This window comes from Littorina saxatilis, linkage group LG4, assembly GCF_037325665.1.
Source record: "Littorina saxatilis isolate snail1 linkage group LG4, US_GU_Lsax_2.0, whole genome shotgun sequence".
Taxonomy (NCBI): domain Eukaryota; kingdom Metazoa; phylum Mollusca; class Gastropoda; order Littorinimorpha; family Littorinidae; genus Littorina; species Littorina saxatilis.
The window spans coordinates 18,595,594-18,621,318 of record NC_090248.1 but is presented as its reverse complement, the minus strand read 5'-3'; the positions used below and the strand labels follow the sequence as shown (position 1 = coordinate 18,621,318).

The following is a 25,725-nucleotide window of genomic DNA, read 5'->3' as shown; positions in this document are numbered from 1 at the left end:
CATTGGTAGAGAGCCGGGAAGCAAAGTTGTAACTTGAGTGATCACGGGTTTAGATCCCTCCACTGTCAACAACTTTTTTTAATTGTTTTAATTTGTTCAGCCTTTTGTTTATTTCTTGAACTCGAAATTCTTGTGTTTTAATTATTTTTAATTCATTGCGAAAGTTTTGAGTGATGTATTGAAAATCGAATTTATCAAAGGGTTGCATCATTTTTGAGTACTCCCAGTTAACGATATCCCATAATTACCCGTGCTATTTTCAGAAACATCGGCTTTTGTGAAAAGCCCAATAGGCGATTGTATCACCGCGCTTCACCTGTATGAAATGGTGGTTAGCTAGGAAAGCAGTTCTTGTTACATTAAGTCAAGTTTTGACTAAATGTTTTAACATAGACTGGGAATCGAGACGAGGGTGGTGGTGTATGTGTGTGTGTATGTGTGTGCGTGTAGAACGATTCCGAGAAAACTACTGGACCGATCTTCATGAAACTTCACATGAGAGTTCCTGGGTATGATATCCCCAGACATGTTTTCATTTTTTCGATAAATATCTTTGATGATGTCATATCCGGCTTTTAGTGAAAATTGAGGCCGCACTGTCACGCCCTCATTTTTCAACCTCATTGATTGACATTTTGGTCAAGCAATCTTCGACGAAGTCCGGACTATGGGATTGCATTTCTGCTTGGAGTTTTAACAATTAGTTAATTAGTTTGCTCATTAAAGTTGTCATTAAAATCGAATTTTCCGTTACAGATTAAAAATTGATCGCATTGTATTCTCCATCTTCTCCTGAATTCAAAAATATATAGATATGTCATGTTTACTCTAAAAATATGCTCAGAATGAAAGAAAATAGGTTCAGTAATGACTACAGTCACATGCTTCGCGGAGACAAGCGTGACCTGCCCCGGTCTTCGGGTTAGACGAGACTATCTGCAGGTAGTCTCGGCGATGACTGGTTTTTTTTTTAATATTGATCTTTATTGTTTGATAACGACTGACTAAATTTGTTTATATCGCTTCACGCCTTGTGTAAGGCCTTGATAACTGGAAACGACGGGTCAGTGCACGTGACTCGCTTGTGGCTCGCCATTGAACGCACCAACATCACATCGGGTCAAGTGCTAACCCCGTGTACCACCTCGGACACACAATCACTCACACACACACGCATACGCACGCGCACGAACGCACGCACGCCCACGCACACACGTACACACACACACACACACACACACACACACACACACACTTCACCGTGTAACGTACAGAGGGGATTGAGGGATGGGGTCCCAAAAGGTGAAAAACAGGTTGGGGCCCTTTTGGGATGGAGCAAGATTGGACAGTGCGGTAGGGGCAGAATACAGTATGTAGGGGGCATCCCAGGTGGGGGGCAGAACGAGGTGTTACACCGGCACCTGGTGCATCTCTGTACACCTGCTATTTGCACGCCACGCACGATGGATACACACAGCCAGGCGACAGTCAGATATATGGATCACGGATTTTGTTTGCTCTTTTGTACAACTGACCTCGACTGGGTATTATCTGGTCTGCTGCGGTCATGTTCGTCCTTCCGTTCCACCTGCTGACTATTCATTGCTGTTTCATAAGCAGTTGTATCGGTACCTGTCAGTGAGCTGTCCTACTTTTGCAGTACATGTTAACAGTCAGCATATTAGAAATAATGTTTTTTTCATGCTAACAACTTAATGGCACAGTAAGCCTCCCGTTAACCATCACAGATACTGTCAGGCTTTTACACACAGTACAAACACCCTTCCATTTGAACGCTCACCAAACGGGAATATCCTAGGTGCCCTACGTAAAGAGCGAGCAATTTTCAAAGAATTAATTTTGCGGAGAGAGTGTCAGAGACAATCGGACCGTGGTGCGTTTTGGCGCTAGACCTAACTTTTAAAATCTAAATAATAATTGACAGCTTGTTACACAAACATTCTTAAATCATAAAAGAATTCTTTTTTCATCATGACAAGATCAGTACAATTCAAAGATTTGAAAGTTTGAAAAAAGAAATGCCCGGAAGCAGGGTCACGCAAGGTCGTGGTTCTCGTAGTAGACGACGGTTTATGCCTATCGCCAGTTCCTCTCAACAGTCAAAAGCCATCGCTAGAGTTCTTGTGAACCACAGCCGTTTGTTTCGTGCATAGCCAGAGGTACTTAATAACGTGCTATTGCAGATAAGCTCACAGCGAGTCGCATTCAAATTATTAACTGACGACTACATTGTGAAAAAGGGAAACTTGATCACACGGGTTCACGATGGCTCAGGGGTAAGATAAACCACGCAAAAATAAATTCTTTGAAATTTGCTCGCTCTTTACGGAGGGCACCTAGGATGTTCCCGTTTGGTGAGCGTTCAAATGGAAGGGTGTTTGTACTGTGTGTAAAACCCTGACAGTATCTGTGATGGTTTACGGGAGGCTTACTGTGCCTTTAAGCAAATCTGATATAAAATCCGAAACGCAATATTTTAAATGTTATCAGAATTTCTTGAACTGCTGCAATAACTTAATTCTTGTTTAAAGTAACCAGGAAAGGTCCCATTTCACTTACCCACCTTTTTTTAAAGGCTAAAATTTTACAACAAAGTAATTAATTACGTTCAAGATAATGGGCCCCAAATGTGGACATTCAGGTTTAAGAAATCTATAGACACAGAAACCAAACTGCAAGGCAGAACTAATTAGTTTTCGGAAAACATGAAGAATGTCCACCTGCCTTTCAATTGTATGTGCATTATGTCTCCCCCCGCGCTTTGCTTACCGTCAGCACTGGATATGATCTCCCTTAGCTGTAATTATCTCACTTTATTAATTCCGAAGGTTGCACTGTAGTCGTTAGATCTTTTTCCCCTCAAAAATCTGTTCTTCTCGGGCAGCCCTAGAGAGCGTACGTGACTGGTCTGCTTAGAACTGTTTGTCCCACACGGTAGGTCGATCCTCTGAGGCATACACCCGGTCTAATTGATAACAGTCGGATTTAGATATCGGCCTTATAACTCGTCTAGTTGTAGGATAAACGATTCTTGTATGATCATTCTTGACGTCATCATCCTTAATATACGTATAAAGCCCTGGGTAGAGTAGCCTTCCCAGAAAGGCATGATGGCGTCACGTGGGACTACATCCTTACACTTGCTGACATTGAATGTGTGGACTTAAAACCCTATAAGGTGGGTTTTCGGGTACAAACTAAATATAAGCCTCATATGTGTCACCCGGTGAAGTGACTATTTTCAGATTGTTGGGATTTTTGAAAATCTGCGCTGAGCAAACAGCCATATAATGCCACTGTTGTTTTAGGAAGATGCCAGCACACCGTTCAGTAACTGCCTTGAAAATATAGTTCCAACCATCTACCACCTCAATAAATCAGTTTTTGCCATACCGTACTCATCCTGAACTCAGGTCAAAAATGAGTTACTTCGGGTCTCATTCTATCCCTGACAGGATGCCTTGGTTTTCTTTCTGTGGGTAAGAAATCACATTTTTTAAATTTTTTTTTTTTTTACATATTTAGAGCTTTTTGTAATGAGTTGTGGATATAAGCAGATTCGCGATCGTCGATAATGATTTTTTTTATGGTGTTGTGTAATTTTTAAATTACAAAGGAATTGATATGTAAGACAGTTTTAAGCGAGCTATCTTTCTCGGATGTATTTACTGTGCAAACAACTCTAAAGTGTCACGTGATAATCAACTTTGGCTTCGGCGCGCGCCGGAGCAGACGATTTTTTCTGTAACCAGTTGAGAGTGATGCAACCATATATCACGGTCTCCTTCCGACAGCAGTCTCAAAATTTCGACTTGTTTTGACCTTAGAACGATGTCTTTATCATAACTGTGAAGAACAGAACGGAGATCACTGTCGAAGTCGGCCAATCTGCAATCATTTTCGTCTCGCGAACATATCAAATTTAGATCAGTGCTCGCGAAAAACATATGGGAGATAACTCTGTATTCTTGTTTTGATAGATTCGCGCAATAATTCAGCATGCTGTCAGAGAGAAACTGGCGATAGCCGTGGACCGATGATTATCAGAATGATACCGTACTATGTACCCACGAGAAGCCAGATAGACACGCTTTATATAGATAGATTGATGGTAACGCTCATTTATACAACTCCTGCAATGCAACCGAGGGGTGGATTAAATCTAGTTGATTATTTTTAGACAAGTGAGAAATTAGAACGAACTACTTTGATTACACCAAAAATCACACGTGGATTATTCGAAGTAAGAATAAAGAGGGCTAAAAAATAATCAACACTAGAATTTATTTTTAGAACATTTGAAACCCAGACGATTGGACCCTGTTGCGGAAGAATACGTACAACGTTGACTCAAAACTGTAACAACAATGGCTGACGTGTATGAAGTACCTACACGCATACCTCGCCAGGTTTGTTTCAGTGACTAGTCGACAGACGATGCCATTTGCTTTGTGTGTGTTTTTGTTGTTGCTTACTGTACGTGTAAAATCCAGTTCTTTAACAGGCAACAAACCTTGCAAATTTCCAGAAGCTGCAATCTGAAGCGACCTATCTCTGATTCTAGCAGACGATCTCTCCAATGTTTAACACAAAATCAGCAAACTCTCCTGTCACATAGAACGTCCATTATATAGTGCAATGTTGAAATGAAGTTACCGGTCTGAAACGTTTAGTCGTTTCTTCTGAGACAATCCTTGTTCTCTTATCATCTACAGATTTACCGCAGTCTTCACCACGCGAATTCACAACAGAAGTCAGACTTTCGAACATATACAATCTACGTAGGCAAGCACGATACGTCATGACGTCATATGATTCCTAGCATATTGACGTAATGCTAAACATCCGGTTATCCCGAGTTTTCTCCGTAATGACATGTCCGTGGGTTTTTCAATGTTCGGTTATTTCCGTGGCTTCATGCGGAAAGGGAACCGTCGTCTGCTATCAACGACATGGACCATTCTGGTCCTTGTTGCTGACAAAAACATGATTTTAACACAGAATGTAAAGTCAGAATAGCTATATAAACGCTATTGTGTTTTAATCGTAGCAATGGGGTCCGATATTTAGACCAGACAAGCATAATGCCGACGAGTCGGAGACTAAGAATAAAGTAAAAGAGTAGGGACTATTTGAATGACGCGCATTTGACACTCTGAGTGATTAGGCTGAAATGAAATTGCGTACAAAATGTCGTCTGCATGACTGCATGTTCGACCCGTGTTGTTCGTTGTATAAATAGCTTAAACAATGACAACTCGTTGATTACTGGAAAATAAACCACTCGTGGGTATTTGCAGCCGCTTGGTAATTCACTCGTGTGCTCCGCACACTCGTGAATTACCAAGCGGCTGCAAATACCCACTCGTGGTTTATTTTCCAGTAATCAACTCGTGGTCATTGTTTAAGCTCTATTTATCAAACACAGTTAATAACTATATTGCTATTTCATATGTTACGTGGATTTCCATTGGTCAATTGGGCAAAACTGAGCTCATTGTAAAAGTGATATCGACGACATTTCCGTCGATATCAGTTTTGATATCGACGACCTCTTTATTGCTTCCTCACTTCAAAAACAAAAACACCTAAATTTAAAAACAAAGAAATATATATGAAAATGTAATGATCCCAGAATTTAGTTGAGCAAGTGATTAAAGACTTTTTGAAAGAAAAGACATTTTGAAATACTGAAAAGTACAAGAAAAGAGTGAACAAAAGAAATAATAATCAGAGGGAGGGATATGGAACAGCCAAAACTGAGACAAATATTTACAGTAAATACAAAATGTCCAGAGAATTAGCAATATATCTAACATTGACTGACTGTGTGATGATATCTTCTGCTATTGATCTGTTTCGACAGTGATATCAAAATCTCGACCTCCGGTCTCGATTTTGATATCACTGTCTCAACAGACCATAGCAGAAGATATCATCACACAGTCCGTCAATATTGGGTAATATTGTTTTGAAAAGGTACCTAGCCTTTTGAGCTTGAGTTTATTATTTATGATCAGCGAGCACCATATATTATTTCTCTCTGTTTGCGTTTGAGTTTCATCAGCCGACTTTTGAAATGTTATGGTTCTCATCTGCTTGAGTTACAAATAAAACCCACTAATAAGGGTGACACTGTTATGTCTCATGCTCCAGCCCGACTCAAGGCAGAGGGAGGCAGAGACCGTCTTGGTTCAGTAAATCTTTCGTTTCCGGCAAAAACTAAATGCTATCTAAGCTTTCCTTTGGCACTGATTTTAGTCTACATGCTTTGAGACGTACACTGTACCGTTTCAACCAAACGTGTAGAGTCCAGATAGACAGACACACAGACATACAGAATATACAGAAAAACGCTCTACGCGCGTAAAGACACTCCCAACTCACACAGAAACCACACACACACGCACGCACGCACACACGCACACACACACACACACACACACACACACACACACACACACACACACACACACACACACACACACACACACACACACACACACACACACAAACACACACACACATTTACTTTAATCGACACTTCTTATTATAACCGATCGTTTGTCTTTTGTCTTTGATCTAGTTCGAGTCGAGTTAAAATTGTCAGTAGAGACAAAATACTATCGTTTCTACGTCACAGTAATTTAAATCAGACACAAGCGCATAATAAACAATAGACTGCATGGCGACATCTGATAGGACGGCTTATTGCCACTTGACATTGACCCAGGGTCACAACCCCAACCACTCCAGGATCAAATATTCACTCAAATCCACTCAAAGGAAACTCGTTCCACATTGTTGACATGTTACGCCAGTCATAGTGCCTGGGACTTGGTTACACCGGATGTCGTACCCTGCAGAATAATTTGGGTAGAAATTCGGTGAAAAGGTCGCACCAAGCAATATCAAAACATTTACAATCTGTCGGACTGTAACTAAAAGGCCCACACTAAAAATCTGGGATACGTCATCGTCGAGATTACTTAAACCTGGCTAGCCGAACCAGGTGAACCGAGACAGGTCGAGCAGGTTTTGGTGAAGAATGCCAACATTTGCAGAAACCGAGTTTCTTTAACTCTTTTGAGCAAATGTTCAGAGTAATAATAAGATATCTCTATATATATTTTTAATTACTGAATTGATGCGGAATACGATGCAATCATTTCTAAATCTGTTTAACCAAAGTTTCAGTCAATTTATGAGGTCACCACAGCGCGGCCTAACTTTTGCAAAAAGCCGGATATGACGTCACCGAAGACATTTATCAAAAAAATGAGAAAAACAAACATCATCATCAACCTCAACCACCGCCACCACCACCACTACAACAACAACAACGACAACAACGACAACGACAACAACAACGACGACGACGAAGATGACGATGGTAAGGTTCCAGGTTCATTAACCGGCACGGCACCACCGTCTTTTATAAAACCCTCGATCGTGACTTGTGGGCTGTCGCTATTTTGTATAATTATATAACTTCTGATGGAACGAGCTTAACTGCACGTGTGACAGTGCAAAGGTGATACGTTAGCACAACGTGGGCTTGAGTGTGAACTTTGAGGTTAAAGGTGCATTCCTCCTCGTGTTCGCGATGATATTTGGGTTATTCTCAAAAGCTATTTACTACTGGAAACCATGTAACGAAGGTGGTAGTTCTTTATCTAACCGAGACATTGTAACCATACACATTGATTTCATGAATAAATACTGGTAACATATGTAATTATATATATATATATAATATATATATATATATATAGAAAGTTATAATGAGAGCGCTGCTAAAAATGCCAAAATGTGCACTCGATCGCTTGTACTTTTCAAGAAAAGTTAAATATAGAATGACGTCAAGAGCGAGAATGCATAGAAATTATACATGAGCAAGGGAGATCATCCTTTACTCTGTGTGTGTCTCCACCGCCTACATTCCAACTAGTGGAATTTTGAAAGCAGGGAGCACACTAGAGGTAATGGAAGAGGTGGGGGGAGGGGGTAAGAATTAGATCTAGAAAGAACTCTTCACAGACTGGAGAATCAAACCCTTTCGGAGCCGATTACAACACTGAACAAGAATAACCCGAGGAGAGTTCCACAACCTCAATGGATTGGGAATTCCCCGTAAGTGCATTTAAGGGCATTCTCATAGAGTGCTGAACCTGAAAAGGTCCGTTTTTGTTTAGCCAAGACTGCTACCGGTTTCGAGCTGAGAAGCTCTCATCATCATTGCTTTCAAAATTCCACTAGTTGGAATGTAGGCGGTGGAGACACACACAGAGTAAAGGATGATCTCCCTTGCTCATGTATAATTTCTATGCATTCTCGCTCTTGACGTCAATCTATATATATGTATATATATATATATATAAAACATCAGAAATTGTGAAAGAAACAATTGAAAGTCAGCAGAGACTTTCTTCCGAGATTTGTTAAAATCTCTTAGCAGAGATAGAGAGAGAAGTAAGTATCCCTTCACAGACAGCCTATTGGGAGCATCAGACCCTCCTCAAGGGGGACCGAGATTTACAGAGCAAAGTCCCTTTGTGGGGGACGTATCGCAAGGTAATCTAGTCCTGAGGAGGACCATTGTATTTGTAGCTAGACCAGACACGTGTTTCGACACGATTGTGTCTCATCAGTGGTCAGGTGGTACTGATGGCGAGAGTTGTCAACCCATGGTATCCAACTAAGAAGCAAACCATTCTCTGAATGGTAGCTTCTGTTGGCATGGGAGACTACCCTCATCTGACAACCCCAAGAGGATATCTGTGAAGGGAAACACTTTGATTTAAGGCCAAAGTGTAGAATTGATATTTTTTAAGAAAGAATTTAGAAATTTAGACAAGTTTTAACCAAGAAATTAGGTTAAAACAAGGGAAATTTGAAAAAGCCTAAAGGGAGGTAACTCTGTACCAGCCTGCAGATCCAGAAATGGATACGCGAACAAGTTAGATCTAATTTTGAAAAGGTTAAACAGGAAAAGCGGTCAACTTTTCACTGCTGTTCAACACAGGACTTGGTAAAGAAGAAGTTTTCTGCTTTATTCAATTGGATCGCATATATATATATACATATATCCTTGATATATATCCTTGGCCTGTAGAGACAGAATTAAAAATAATCTCACATTTTGTTTGTCTACGTTCAGTAAAGTACAAGCATTTCAAAGTACGTCACTCGCGTAACAGGGATACCAGAGGACTTGACATGGATTTGAATACTAACAATTAAAACAAAACAAAAAGACAACAATGTATACTATGTTTTTTGTTGAATGTCTGTATCATAATATAACTGGATTATTAATGAAAAAAGGAAAGAGAAAACATTCTAGTTGCCATTTGATATACGTTATAATCAGTTACAGGGCCGAGAATGCATGTCACAAAATGGTACCCAGTTCTGGAAAATAACCCATATACCAAGTGCTACAAATCTGTGGCGGCTTTTACACGGGATACGAGCATTTTATCAACTTGAACCCATGTAAACAATTCAACAGCCTAACTGTTTCCTGTGCAGAGTGGGAGTGGAAGTTGAGCCTGCAAAGAAAGCAGCTCGTATAGCCATGTTTGGTTTTGGTCCAAGTGAAAGGACGCTCATCAAGGCTGGACCATAGACCAACAAGAGAACTATGGCTGGACCATAGACCAACAGGAGAACTATGGCTGGACCATAGACCAACAAGAGAACTATGGCTGGACCATAGACCAACAAGAGAACTATGGCTAGACCATAAACCAACAAGAGAACTACGGCTGGACCTTGTGTATGAGCGGAGGGGCTTCCAAAATGAAGCAGGGGTACAGGGGCTGGCCAGGCGGAGGGGTCTGGGGCCACGGTCCCCGAATGCTGTTCAAATTAAGCATTTCAAAGGGGCATTTAGGGTCCGGGTAAAGACCCCCCCCCACCCCCCACCCCCCCAAGCCCCAACCCCCATCAGATCTAGGCGGCCTGCTCATGTAAAAGCCTGGACAGGTCCGTACGTAGCAGTGAACATGATCGTGCACGCGAGAAAACGGTCTGTTCACAGGGATACTGTATCTGGTTCGAGCTATATTATCAGTAGAGACCAATATCGTTTCTCCGTCGCAGTAATTGAAACCAGACACAAGCGCATAATAAACAACACACCGCATGGCGACCATCTGATTGGAGGATACTGTCCATCCATCAAAGAGCTGCATGTGGTCATCTCTCTGCTACAATAGTGCGGCATAAAAGACAAATGATAGCGTGTAAATGCTGGACTTTTCAGTTGCTTAGTTCTTCGTCTCCTTCTTGTTCTTGTTCTCCTAGCTTGTTCTCCTTGTTCTTCTTTTTCTTCTTCTTCTTCCTCTTCTTCTTCAGATGCCTACACATTCCTTTATTGTTGCCAGCCAAATGAAACTTTATGCGGTTTGTCAGTTCGCATCTCCCGCCAAAATGTCATTAACATTTCCCGTGATCACGTTCTTGGGCTCAAGGCTGTGTGCGGTATGCCAAAATGGACCCACATTCTATCTTTTACAATTTTCTTACGTAATCAAAAACACGTTCTTGACGTAAAGTACCCAAAATAGAAAGAATTTTCCTTCTCGCCTAGACTAATAGACTTCCATGTAGGCTTTTGACGTCATTAGTTCACGTGCGGAACCTGATGTTAGCCTAATCGAGGGACAAGCTTTCCTTCCCGGAGTAATCTCAACATTGATCGATTCGATTGGGTTTTTTTGGCAGTTTTTGACTCCTTGTATGAAAGTAAATACATTTGGCGCTTGCACGTGACAAGTTCAGTAACTTTAAAAGACCGATGCTAAGGTTAGGCGCTTCAATTCTGTGATTTTTTCGTAAGTGGCGCAAAAGTTTAGTGTTCAGAGAGGCGTTTAGAGAGTTCTTGACTAGACAGGCGCTATCTTTTTAACGCTTTTTCCCTCTCTAATCTCAACACACGTTTCTCAAACTCATGTTACACTTCCTCAAATCTAAGCATTAAAATAAATAAATGAATATATAAAATACATTAAAAGAAAAGTGTTACTGTCGCGTTTCTGTCTGCTTTTAGCACTCCGTGAACGATACGGCTTGAGCTTTCTCAGTGGCCACATGGTCACGCTGTTTTACAGCCATATTGTTTGCAGTAAAAGATTTGGTTTCGTCTGGGAACTTATAACGAACATGTTAATACAACGACACCGAACGTCAACGATAACACGTTACAAGAGAAAAGGTCGGATTGTACGAGCGTAACATTCAGAACATCACATATAAATGTATCCACTATGCTCTCACCTTGGTGAGTCAAACGAACAAACAAACAAACAAACAAACAAACAAACAAAACGCAGCAGAATTAGTCTATTTTAAGTGAAAAGTCGCCCAAACCACTTCATCTGGCGAACAAGGTCATTTGATACGCGAACTCATTCATCAAGCACCAACTTCCGGTGTCAATTGTTCCATGCAAATGGGAGTTTTGATTTCAAACAATGACTCTTTGCTCGTGAAAGTCCCTCACTCGACTCTCATCATTTTACAATGAATGTATGAATTGAAGTTATGTCTACAATCACTTGATACAGTCATTGTAGCGGAGAAGGGCCTTTTCCTTTTACGTGACTACATTGCGTCGTCTGCTGCACACATGCCGCCATCACCGAACTGTTGTTCCTCTTGTGTTGACATAGTTTGTTGGAAAAATTTAGTTTTGAATTCCCTTAAATGTGGAGTGTTTCGGCAAGAACTCAATAGTCGTAATCCAGAAATAACTCCGTCAAGAATTTATTGGGTTGAGGAAGAGTTGCTTCCCCTTGTGTTTTCATAGAAATAATGAGGCAAGCTACAAATAACCCTCTCTCTATCTCTTTCGCTCTATCGATCCCTCTGCGTCTCTCTCTCTCTCTCTTTGTTCCCCCTCTCTCCCACCTCTCTATCCTTCTGCTCCCCCCTCTGCTCTCCCCCATCTCTCTCTCTTTGTCCCCCCTCTGCTCTCCCCCATCTCTCTCTTTGCCCCCCATCTCTCTCTCCCCCCTCTGCTCTCCCCCATCTCTCTCTTTGACCCCCATCTCTCTCTCCCCCCTCTGCTCTCCCCCATCTCTCTCTTTGACTCCCATCTCTCTCCCCCCTCTGCTCTCCCCCATCTCTCTCTTTGCCCCACCTCTCTCTCTCTCTCTCTTTGCCCCCCCCCCCCCCATCTCTCTCTCCCTCTGCTCCCCCTGCTTTCCCCTCTGTTTCTCTTCCTCTGCCCCCCTCTTTCTCACACCCAAAATCCCTGCTTTGAAAGGTTTTCACGACTGGCCAACCTGCTTAAAGCTTCCGTCAAAAGTTGAAGTACATTTGCACTTTGGACTTTTGTTTTAAAAAAAATGATTTACTTTGAGTTCTTCGGAATGATTGTCAACTCTATCAATGTTTGACCAGCACACACAACGCCTGGGGGCCTCCTGAATTTAAAGCGCATATATAAGTTGGGTAAACAGAGGTTCAGACGGAGAAAAGCCTAGAACGAACACACGTTCGAAAGTCCTTTGAACTTCTTGAGAAGAAAAAAAGAAAAGCGTTCAGCATGCAAGGTCTGGATCTTTCCTTACTCCAAAGGGGTTGGTTTCTGGCACAGTGAGAACTCGTTCGATTCATTAAATAACAAATAAATGTGTAAATATGCAAAGGGATGCACATTAGTTTTAGACAGACATTGATAGAGAGACAGAGATGGAGAAATAGACATAGAGAAACAGAGAGAGGGAGAGAGGGAGGCAGAGAGAGAAAGAGAGAGAGAGAGAGAGAGAGAGAGAGAGAGAGAGAGAGAGAGAGAGAGAGAGAGAGACAGAGAGGCCGATAGACAGACAGACAGACAGACAGACATACAGTATGATTATGTTCTTTTGATAATTAATTGATAGCTATAAGGGCACAACAACTCTTGATATCATAAGCCTGTAAGAGACAGATTTGAGTCTGAAATTTCCGATTTTTGACATAATTTGTTCTTCATCTTTCATCTTAACTGATGTGTGGTGTACAGAAGTACGACATCGTCTCGCCGAGGGACGGCTTAGCAAGGAAACCTTAGTCTACCAGGTCCTGCATTGATTACAGAGTAGGAAGTTTAAAAAAAAGTACCTCTCACTCGACGCAAAGACAACAACATTTTGTGGACAGCTTTCGGCATATCTACTAAGGCGTGTGTGTCGAAAGACATTTAAAGAAGAGCAGTTTCAAACAATTTGCCAGCACATATAAGAACCCAAACGAAACAAAAAGCCCAAAGAACACAGGTGCTGAAAGCCTAAATGTTCAACCCATCGCACCATCGTGTATAGAAAAGAGTTATACCGGTATAGAGTAGTTGCGTCTAGCGACTGGACCAACTTTTCAAGCAGCCCTAATTAATCAACCAACAAATCAGCCAGCCACTCAGTCAACCGAGCACCAGAAAACGTTGAGATGCCATGTGATTCAATATACACTTCTGTTACGTTGACGACGCGCTGAGGTCGCAATTTAAAATTGTCATTGAAGTCAAACAGAAAGTGACATCGTGTGGCGTGATCAAGTGTTAAACGCAGCGTGCTCGGATTACATGATGTCTGAGACTACTATTTATGGTGTCGAGATCCAGACAAATGCATCTGTCAGGCTTAATCTGGGGGGGGGGGGGGGGGGGGGGGGGGGGGGGGGGGGGGGGGGGGGGGGGTTGCGAAGTCTGAACTGCTGCGGTTGTTGACTTCTTTTGGTTATGGCACGTCTGGACTTTCGTTTGTTCCATTTCTTTATTGCATTTTATTTCCTTTCATATCATTTTTGTACATTTTATAGTTGTTCATGTCATTGTATCTTATTTTTCTTCTCCATGTATTTATTACCGAATATTGACGGACCGTGTGATGATATCTTCTGCTATGGTCTGTTGAGACAGTGATATCAAAATCGAGACCGGAGGTCGAGATTTTGATATCACTGTCGAAACAGACCAATAGCAGAAGATATCATCACACAGTCAGTCAATGTTAGATATATTGCTAATTCTTTGGACATTTTGTATTTACTGTAAAGAAATTACAAAAGTATTTGTCTTAGTTTTGGCTGTTCCATATCCCTCCCTCTGATTATTATTTCTTTTTGTTCACTCTTTTCTTGTACTTTTCAGTATTTCAAAATGTCTTTTCTTTCAAAAAGTCTTTAATCACTTGCTCAACTAAATTCTGGGATCATTACATTTTCATATATATTTGTTTGTTTTTAAATTTAGGTGTTTTTGTTTTTGAAGTGGGGAAGCAATAAAGAGGTCGTCGATATCAAAACTGATATCGACGGAAATGTCGTCGATATCACTTTTGCACTGAGCTCAGTTTTGCCCAATTGACCAATGGAAATCCACGTAACATATGACATAGCAATATTCATTTATGTATTTATAGTTGAACTTCCTATGCGGTAACCGGCACGGTTGGTCTAGTGGTAAGGCGTCCGCCCCGTGATCGGGATGTCGTGGGTTCAAACCCCGGCCGGGTCATACCTAAGACTTTAAAATTGGCAATCTTGTGGCTGCTCCGCCTGGCGTCTGGCATTATGGGGTTAGTGCTAGGACTGGTTGGTCCGGTGTCAGAATAATGTGACTGGGTGAGACAGACATGAAGCCTGTGCTGCGACTTCTGTCTTGTGTGTGGCGCACGTTATATGTCAAAGCAGCACCGCCCTGATATGGCCCTTCGTGGTCGGCTGGGCGTTAAGCAAACAAACAAACAAAACAAAAAATCCTATGCGGTATTATATACTACGGCAAATGATACTCAGCACGGAAATCGGAGACACACAGAAACACGCACGCGCGCAGTCAGACAGTCAGACCGACAGACCGACCGACAGACAGGCAGGCAGACAGACAAACAGGCAGACAGATAGACAGACAGGCAAACAGGCAGACAGATAGACAGACAGGCAGACAGACAGACAGACAGGCAGGCAGACTGACAGACACATCACTCACCAAGGGAGGACAGCATTAGTGATACCAGTTACCCGTTCGTTGAATTTCAGCTACGTTGATAAACGAGATAAAAACAGAAACATCAACAACACAAACAGTAACAACAAACAAGAAAGGGGAACAAAACTCAATGGGACGTTGACTGAAATGCAATACAAAACATTAACAAACACATTAACAGCATTTACAGTAAACGTACAACATACACAGCAGACAAACAATGACCAGATGCGTCAGGGGGGAGCATAACAGCGATTGTAACCTGATACCTCGCAAGATGGCATACATTATTTGACCTTGAAAGCCTAACCATTCTTTTCATCAATTTGTTAATCGAAATGTTGCTTGAAATCGAACAAAAAAATATCAGACACAAAAGTGGTTCCATTACATTCTATATTTTTTCCTGAAGACAAATGATATGAAAATCTCCGAAAGTAAGCTGAAAATCAACGAAAATGTGTTGTGTGCAAATGATGTCACCTGTGTACATGATACCGAGACATCGCCGTGTTGATGAACAGGTTTCGGTCAGCCCGGTGAATGACTAAATATTTTGATATATATATACATCGCTTTACCGTTTACGCAACTCGTTCGATGCTTCTTTATTTGAATACTAACAATACATCTGTTTTGGATTTAATGAACGATCACAACATAATGAAAAACATTCGGATGTCCTAAACATGTTGTAAACTGCTGTTCTAAGCTGTTGCATGAAATAGCGCTTGTGTCACTGAGAACCATGTCGTGTTCACGCTCTGATTGCTGAAACAAAGATCTGTCGTTTAAGTGTAAAGCAGCACCACAATTAAAGAAGCGTACACATTTGTATACACCACGGGTGCAGTGGCCTACTGGTTAAGACTGGGCAGTCTTCCGTGTTGCAGGTTCGGGGTTGGAATCCAAGCCGCGCCTGGTGGGTTAAGGATTGACATTTTACTGATCTCCCATCTTATGCGCACACCTGCTGGAGCCTTATCCCCGGCCTTTGTTCGCACACGCAGGCACAAGACCAAGCACGCACGGTAAAGATCCTGTAATTTTGTCCTTAATTTTCCACTGAGATTGACAAAAATGTCAGTTCGGATTACTTGAGCGACACATTCTCTGGACAGGAGAAGACAGACTGTTGATTGTTGGTATGTGTCCACGTGGAAGGATGCTCTTGTCCCGTGTGCAAATCCTTGCCAAATCTGTGATGAAAAACAAAATTGGTTTACACGAGTAGGCTGGTATCTTTAACTCATATCAAACGACACCTGACACATTTGTCTGTTGTGTTCACATGTATCCGTCGAGTACGTTGTTCGTCCTTTAAAAAAACCGATAGTTCGAGGTTTAAGTTAATATTTTGTTTAGTTAATAATTAAATATTCCGTAAAATCAAACTTGGATTTTTTGTGTGTGATACGGTATACGCAAAGAAATGTATACCGCTGTCCTCTTTTCTAGTGAATATTTTTCTCTCTCTTGCAGTCACGTCAGAAAATGTATGTAAGCCTTACACGCTCAGAAATGGGCTGGCAGGTAGGGGGAGTATAGGGGGGGGGGGGGGGGGGTCAAATGCGAAAAAGAAGAGGAGGCCTTGCTACGAGTAAAGGGATGTTGCTGGCATCCGTCTCTCTACTTGTCTGTTTGTCTTGTCAGTCTGACTGTCTGCAAGTGTGCGAAAAACGAAACGTGAAAGAAAAATCAAACTGCTGTGAAATGAACTGCACAAGGCCGTGTCCACGTTGCCTGGCAGCCGCCTTTCCCCCTTGCACCTTGTCTTGTCACTCTGACATTTCACAAGCTGCACACGAGAGGGGGTAAAAACACGCACATTATAAGATCACATCAAAAGGCGCGCGCCTTCAAGACATCAACTTTTTGTCACTGCGCTCTGCTCGTAGACTTGAACATCACGCCAAGCCGGCCAGAAGAAAACCAAGTATAAAGTATCTTTGTAAAATATCTATGGAGAAAAAAAATTTATTACTGAAACATGAATAGAGGAAAAAAAAAAGAAAAAAAAGGAGGATCACATGTTCACGTTAAAACTGTAAAAATGCTGTTAGCTGATCCAGAAGGCGAAGTTAAAGGTACACTCCTTCCTGTGAAAACAGTTCATCTCACTATCTCAGATCTAGCTTGCTTTATCGTGGGATACGATCGACCATCCCTCCACCACGTCACATACCAAAAATCAACACCTTGAATGCTTGGCCGTGGTGAGTTGAAATGTTTGATAAATTAATTTACGAAATCAATTCATTAAGACATCCCCACTGTACACAGAGAGCAAACACGCTGTTCCCTTTGGTATGTGACCACAGGCCGGATGGTCTTACCTCGTGCAAAAGCCTGGTCAAATGTGTGACGGTGAGCCGAAGTAGGGCGATTTTCCCATGTCTTAGCAGCCAAGGACGATGTTAGAACATGACTCTGTCACTATTGCATAACGAAGTTACCTCGCTTCCTACTCGAGGCGAACATACTGGTCTCAAAATATATTCAGAGCTCACGATCACACATATTTTGTAGCTTTGGATACACACTCAAAAAACAACAAATAGAGGTTATTATTACGTTTAATTGTTGACAAACCCAAACGTTACATTTACTAGTAATAACCTACAACTCTTGGTTTTTTTAATTGTGAATTTTGGAACGTTAGCAGTCTATCTGTGTTTGGATATTTATGGTTATACACATGTCTGTTGTGAAATGTCTGTTCCGTCAGATTGCCGTCTACTGTCGGAAACATGCACATCTGAGTTCATTGTTTACTGCAACGCCATGGGCGCTTACATCAGACTCAGGCAACACAACCTCTCCTGCGGCCCGTAAAAAGCCCGACAGATTTGTTTCCACAAACCGTGAATAAAGATGTGTGACAATGTCTTGCTCACAGTCAGCATCTACACCAGTCATCCTCTTTTCGGTGTTAAAGGCACACTCCTTCTCGTGCCAACAGTTGGGCTCACCAACTCAGGTCTGGCCACTTCTCAACTTGGACACGTATCAACAGTCAACACCCTGAGTGCTTGCTGTGGTGAGACATTTTTGATGAATTCATATCTTCAAAAGCCAGTATAGTGACTTTTACTAAAATAATTTATAAACAAATCCCTCTGTGCACAGAGAGCGTCCAGGCGGTTCAATTTTAGTATGTGACCAAGAGGAGGGATGGTCTAGTCTCATGTAAAAGTCTAGCCAGATCTGAGATGGGGAGTCCAACTTTCTTTTCACAAGAAGGAGTGTGTCTTTTAACGTTTACGTTCTATAACTGTAGTTCTTTTTTATTTGGAGAACAATTAAACTTATTATTGCAATATGAGCTTGCTGTATCAGTGTAACTGTAACCGTAAACAGAAGACGGTTTGTTCGCATGAATACCAGTGTAACCGAGTGCCGAAATACTACGATCACCTCGGGAGGCGAAGTGCAATCAAACAGGATTGAAAATGTTAGGGCTAAAAACTGTTATGCAAACCCGAAGGTTTCCATGAACATACAGACAATGATGATGATAAAATCGTTTATTTAACGTCACTCTGTAAAAACATTGGCGACATTTGTCTTAGATTAAGAACACACACAGGCACGCACACAAACTTTCCCTTTAATACAGACAATCGGAAACCACCAGACCCCATCACAAACAGAATTCCACAACTCACCGATGTTGACTTAAAGGCCAACAACTCGGGTGCAGAGTCTGCTGTGAAAGGAGCGGTAGCCTCCCCTGTCACAATCGCCCCCGTTTGAATGAACTTCGTCCCGAAGTTCCGAACCGGGGGACCACTGTCCATCCCAAGTTCGCAGAATGGGAACAGCACGAAAATGTTCAGTGGTCATATTATGCCATTACCTGAACATATCATGCCGAGTCCCATCCCTGCTCGCAAGCGCCAGATGTAACCGAGTGCCGAAACACTACGATCACCTCGGGAGGCGAAGTGCAATCAAACAGGATTGAAAATGTTAGGGCTAATTTCTTAGCCCTATAAAAACTGTTATGCAAACCCGAAGGTTTCCATGAACATACAGACAATCGGAAACCACCAGACCCCATCACAAACAGAATTCCACAACTCACCGGTGTTGACTTAAAGGCCAACAACTCGGGTGCAGAGTCTGCTGTGAAAGGAGCGGTAGCCTCCCCTGTCGCACCAGTAACAGTTACTTTACACGAATGGGGGCAAAAACGACGCACATTAAAATGTCACATTAAAAGACGCGCACCGTAGGGACAGCGAGTTTTTTTGTTTTGTTTTTGTTTTGTTTGTTTGTTGTATTTTATTGTTTGTCTCGGCACAGTTCGCAGATTGGAGATGCCAAGACCTTCAGAAAAAGACTCACTAGAAAACTTCACGCTAACATCTCGATTTTTCCTAGAATGTTTGTATTTTTGTATTTTTGTAATAGTAAAATCGTTGTGGGCTGATAAATACTCCATAACAACATTTAACACAAAAACGGATACTGTTTGCCTAAACTTGGGCATCACCTCTTTTCACCTCTACACTTTGTGTGTGTTTTTAAGTCAAGAGAGGAATGTCACAAAATGGCTATTTCCAAGCGGCTGATTTTCAGCAAACTAAAATGGCAAAGAAATAGACAAGAAAAAAAAGGTGATTGTTTCAGACGCGCAATAGATGCAACGTATTTTTGATTTGATAGAAAATGATGGTTGTATTTCTTTCTTGAAGAGGATCATCCCCCTCTTAGATAGTAACATGATAATGACCCTTGAAGATTTCATCAACATTTCTCGAAATACCAACGCCAAAAGATAACATCCCAAAGTAGTGACAGTCAGCATTAATAGATCTTGCACTTGAAAAGTATAGGTTGACATTTGTAAACAACAACAACACTAAGTAAGCCGAGAATTCAGTGGACCTAAATCAAATTGTGTGTGTGGTCGGTGGTACTACATTTAAAACCGACATTACTTAAAACAGCATGCATCGGAATGCGTGTGCCACTCAGACGGGAGAGAACAAACCGCGAGCTCTGATTCGTTGAAATCACAACAAATCTTAAAGGCATATTAACTCGATGAATATACACGCTAATTGCTTTACCAACAGCTGGAGACATGCTAAATTAAGTTCCCTGCAAAATATTGTGGTCTAGGACCCCTTAAATGTTGAGATATTTGAATTTTTATTTTGATCTAGATCGTCCTATTTATAGATTTGCCAACAGAGGGAACGTTGACGCAAGGGAAATAACTCCGCGTCTTTGTTGACATCCTCACTTTTTCAGAGGCTAGAACAAGCTGTAATGCATGTATATGGTCCGCGCATTGCGACATATCGTCATTATATGGCCTTATGATACATTTGACATCGATTGTGGGCAAACTACACTTTGTAAACACGGGAGCGCGTACATATGCCTTTAATTTCAACCAATCCTACACCGCGGCTGGCTCCCACCCGGTTGGTAACTTTCTCGTACACCTCGGCCCTGCACAGATGTGTGGTGCTGCACATGCGCGCTTACACGAGGAAAGCCGGTATGTAGCGGACAAAATGGTGATTTTGTCTTCTGCCCGATGAAGTCCCTGTGAGCAGTCCATTACCCGATATTTTGTTCTCTTGACGTCACCATCGGAAACCTAGTATTGGAACCTAGTTTAAGGCCAAGGTGCATAGAGTGTGTGTGTGTGTGCGTGTGTGTGTGTGCGCGTGCCTGCGTGTGTATGTGTGTGTGTGAGAGAAAGAGAGAGAGAGAGAGAGAGAGAGAGAGAGAGAGAGAGAGAGAGAGAGAGAGAGAGAGAGAGAGAGAGAGAGAGAGAGAGAGGGCGGAGGGTGCGCCGAGAGAGAGACAGAGAGAGACAGGGAGAGACAGAGACAGAGAAAGAGGGTAGCTGATTTGAGCTTAACTTTTACCAGACGAGATATTAAGGCCGCATCCGATCCGAAATGTCAACAATATTATTCTTGCTTCTGTAGCCCCCTTCTTCGAGCTGCCGAAAGAAAATCTACACCCACGCCCCTTACACAGCCTCACGAACGCATTGTGCCAACATAATTCTTGACATTCCATTTTACATTCAGTCAATATTTGATTATTCTCTGCGCACGGAACATCTACATCCAAGAAAAGAGCTAGGGGAAGGGCCCCTAATATGGACCACTTTTTGTTTATTGCTGATAACTAACTTGTTTTCTTGCGAAGAAGTTTCATTTTGTGGTTGGTAGTCCTTCTCTCTTAGTTTAACAGTTAGGCCTAATTAGAGTGAAATAGCTTTGATAGACAATCAGCAAAAATTAAACACAGAAAAAATCACAAATGGTCCAAATTAGGAGCCTGGGCGCCCAATATGGATCAGTGAAGCGGCCTTCACAAATCACTGTAACAAGCCCCCCATACTTCAAAATAACATGATACAACTTAGTGTGCAAGTCAGACTAATTCAAATATGCTTTAGATTTAGCTGTTTTGGGTTTATGAGAGCATTATTTGAAGCACACCAGGAAACTGAAGAAGCTTATCAAAAACAGAATGAAAATAAATGAAATTATCAACTTCCACACAAAAACAAGAAATTCCTTCGAGGTAGGAAAAACACTCCCGTTGGTCAAAGGGAAATAACCATTCTCACTGCACCCATTCTCACTGCCACCAACTGAGAAGGTTATTTCCCTTTGACCATGAATATGTTTCTCTATAAGTCCTGGTAGAATCTTAATCCACCAATAACTCCCTAACCGTGTGTTTGACTGGTCCCAATTTTTGTAAGGACCGTCTCAGGAATGTATAGAACCTGTTCACCAAGTTTGGTGACGATCGGTCCGTTCATTCTTGAGATCTATATGCGAACACAAACACACAAACACATCGACCGAAACCTATACACACCCCTATACCGGGGGTGTAAAGACTATTTGTTATATTTTTTTGAAATCTCGAGGGCTAATTATAGGTTATTTTCAGCAAGCTTCAATTAATTGAAATTACCTTTAGTTTTTATTTTCTTCGATTTGTTGAAGGTGGTCCATATTAGGGGACTCACACATACTTTGAGGTTTTGCTATTATTTTTTGTTTGCAGTAAAAACTCGGGGTACACACTGTTAAAATGTAACAAATACTGTCTTAGCTGTCATATATAGCCATTTTTGTGTTATGAAAGCTTTGGCTGTGGACAGAAACGAGTCCGTTTTAGGCGGCAAATTTAGAGTGAACGCTGCCAAAAGTGAAAAAAAGCGAAAAAGCCTAACGGTTTTGAGGTTTGTGTTTCTGCAACTGTTTTGACATGTCCAACTTATCCAGAGAGGGTGAATAAAGCGAATGAAATTGTTTTGAGCGCTCTAGCGCCGTTAGTTTGTCAGAACAGGAGGTGGTCCATATTAGGAGCCGGTCCATATTAGGAGCCTTTCCCCTACATTCTTATAACCGAACAGCTATTATGATTAGCAATTTCTTCTCGTGAAGTAAATTTAACACAGCCCCTGAAGAATGTATTGTGTTAAACGGAATTCTAGCCTCTGCCTTTGATTCTGTGCACGACATCGAGCGTTAAAAGATATTATTCCAGAGATATAGATAGATCTCACGATATGTAGCCAAGACGGGAACGTGTACGTGAGAGAGAGAGGGTGCACCGAAACGTTTAAACGTAATCAAATCGAGCTTTTACGTCACGCGTTTATCAATTTCTACATAACATGTTGGGCTTGCCGACACGACGTGTAAAATGGATTCCGGAGAGTGGTCGTGCTGAATAAGAATGCGTTTGATTCAAAATTTTCTCCGTCCGTACAATGTCAACATAGTAAACTAACATAAAGAGGAGAAGAAAAAAACCACGAAGAGGCGTAGGGTAAGCATTAGCGAATTTCAATGTGCTGTTTTCAGGAAATACAAGGTAAATGTAGGTATGTTACAAAATGCGTGCGCAGCTCAATTTTTGACGTCATTGAAAATGGCCCCCCCATTTTCTGATCACTCACACTGTCTCAGTTTTAAGGTCCTCTTTTCTATTCTTGTCCAAATTTACATCACATAGGCACCCTGTCGAAGACGTAGAGCACATTCTTGACTTTAAGATTGAGAAAGATGGCGAGTCCAACACTGTCGAGCTCGCCGGCCAGAATATCGGGCGAAGAAGACACACAAGAGGTACTTTTATAAACCAATTTATAGCCTTTGAACTCTTATGAGACCCCTCTGAACAGTTAGTTTGACCATTTTCCTGCTGTTTCCCAAAGTTTCAAGTCGATAAAGCGATGCGAAGTACCTTTTAACGGATGCGCCGCTTTGCGCCCGGATTGTCACCCATGTTGTATTCACATCCAACATGGCGGTCGGAAGTTCGTCTGCTCTCAGTTTCATACTAACTTACTAAAAAAAAAAAAAAAAAAATTTTTTTTTACATTTTTCATAGTTGTTTAGATAGAGCTCTGAACCTTTCTTTTGATACCAAATTGAACAATATTGATAAACAAATGTGTGAGTTACAGTTAATTTTAGCTGAAAAATGTCAAAAATGGTTTCAATTTATCCTCTTTGCCTCTATTACGAATTTTATTACTTTAAAAATTCATAACTCGGGTTACACTTATCCAATCTCAAAGTTATATATACCATTGGATTGCTGATTTTCTGCTCTTTCAAGTGATATAGATCAAAATGTTAAATGAAAATTTTGAATTTTTTTGTAACATACCTAGTAAATGTGGGTGGATTTGTTCGCACCGAAGAAAGAAGGCATTTCTGCACACGAATTAAGCTTAGTCCACAGAGGGCATCGTGCAATTTTACAAATAATGAATAAACCTGCGTCGCTTTCAGGCACATGTGTGTTTCGTATACACAAATTACAGCTGAGAGAAGTATCAGATATAAGTTTGGACGGGCATTCAATCGTTAAGTGACGGTCTGCGAATAGATCGTCTGCTTCGCGTTGTTCAGTTCTAGTTGTGGAGAGTCTGGTCCAAGTGTTCAGAACGAGTGACGTCATACCTACACGTACCGTTACCCGTACACGTTACCGTCTTGGCTACATCTATATCACTCTATTATCCCGTGGAAACGATCGTGAACGACAAGGTAACTGTTGTGAGTTTTGCTGGGCAAAATGGCTGATCATGGGAGCATCTCGTTACTCCCCCGTATCGTTACTCCCCCGGCTCGTTACTCCCCCGGCTCGTTACTAACCCTAACCCTAACCCTAACCCTAACCCTAAGGGGGAGTAACTATTCTAAAGTTGTTTTAGAGTCTTGTAAATTAAAGACTCGTAAGAATCAAGTAAGGCAGACTCGTTCTCATACGTTTCGTTTTCGCTGAGGAAAAGCCTGTCTCGCAATATTTTATGTCGAGAAGACCCATGTGTATCGTTGCGATCTTTTTTCTCATTTTCATCACATATTATTTCTGGAGATCAGTAGAGTCTGAGTAGTAGTCGGTTAAAAGCCCAAAGTTAAGCCCCCAGTGCCATTGGCCCGTAAAGCTACCTATTTACGATTTAGGCGCAGAAACCCCTACAATTGATGAACGGGAATTATGGTTAACACATATATTTTGGGTTATGAACTCGATAAAAAGCCCGTCTCACCATATTTTAAGTCGAGTAGACCTATGTTAGATCTCCTTTTTTACAAGGACAGTTTTATAACGATGAAGTCCGGTAAGGTAAGTCAAACCTTTTCTCAGATTTCAGTTTTCGATGAGAAGGGATTTGAATACTTTGCTGGACGGAGTTCCGCTTCGTAGCCAGTTTGTTGAGGAACAAAGAAGTTCTCAGTTTTCGCTTCGCTGAGGATCGCTCTTTGGTTCCAGTACTGTAACTGTAACTTTGTAGGCGAAGTGTACAACAACATGACATGCTTTATGCAGTTTTGTGATGCGTTACGTTTCATACGTTTGGTCATGTTGCTGCATTTCAAGCCGTATGTCGTTGACGGTTGATTGGCTGATGTAAGAGTAGTGTCCGCCATTTTTGACCGGCGTCCCCCGTGTAATGATGTCAGAGCGCCCCCATTCCCCTAGGTCCGCCCCTGATACACATTACATGGCTTACCTTCCCTGTCTTTTGTCTGGCTTTGTGTGAGCCAGTCATGTTATGTATTCTGTCCTGTGTCACTCTACTGGTTCTACTCTGTTTGTCACATGCATTTTCATACTCTGATATTTTGCTAGTCTTCATTTGTATTACCCTTTTACCTGTACATAATCTTATGAGTTTTGATTATCATTCCTTTGAATTCAGGCATGAGAATGATAGAGATCTTCTGAGTTAAGATCTCAGACAATAGGAAGATATTGTCTACAGGATGCACAATTTTGACTGTTAATTCTCATGTTGCACTTTAAAGGCACTTGCCTGCAGAAGAACTTTGCGACTGATAGAACTGAACATTGTGTGCAGTCGCGCTTGCACTTAAAATGTGTTTGCCTACAGAAGAGCTTTGCGACGGATAAAAACTGAACATTTTGTGCAGTCGCATAGAAGCAAAACAGATTTTTAATCTAAAGCGATATGATTTAGTCGCGCTTCCCTGTAAAGTAATAGACTGTTGTTTAACGCTTCATTTTGAAGCATGGAAGCTTGCGCTTACCCCATGCCTGAGTTATCTTTCTTATTCTTGTCGTTATTATTCAACTCGATGAAGATGTGTCTTCATGGCGATGAACACGCTTAATAATAACAATTATTTTGCAGTTGCGGTTCATGCAGTTGGTTAATTTATGTAAAGCATTTTCCTATGCAAGGCTTA

At 41.5% G+C, this 25,725-nt stretch overlaps 1 protein-coding gene across 1 annotated transcript in view; it reads left to right on the top strand.

Annotated features, from left to right (window-relative positions):
* The window catches only part of LOC138964152 (RNA helicase Mov10l1-like), a 269,101-nt gene that overhangs the window by 177,764 nt on the left and 65,612 nt on the right, over positions 1 to 25,725 (top strand). The gene's annotated exons all lie outside the window — the stretch shown is intronic.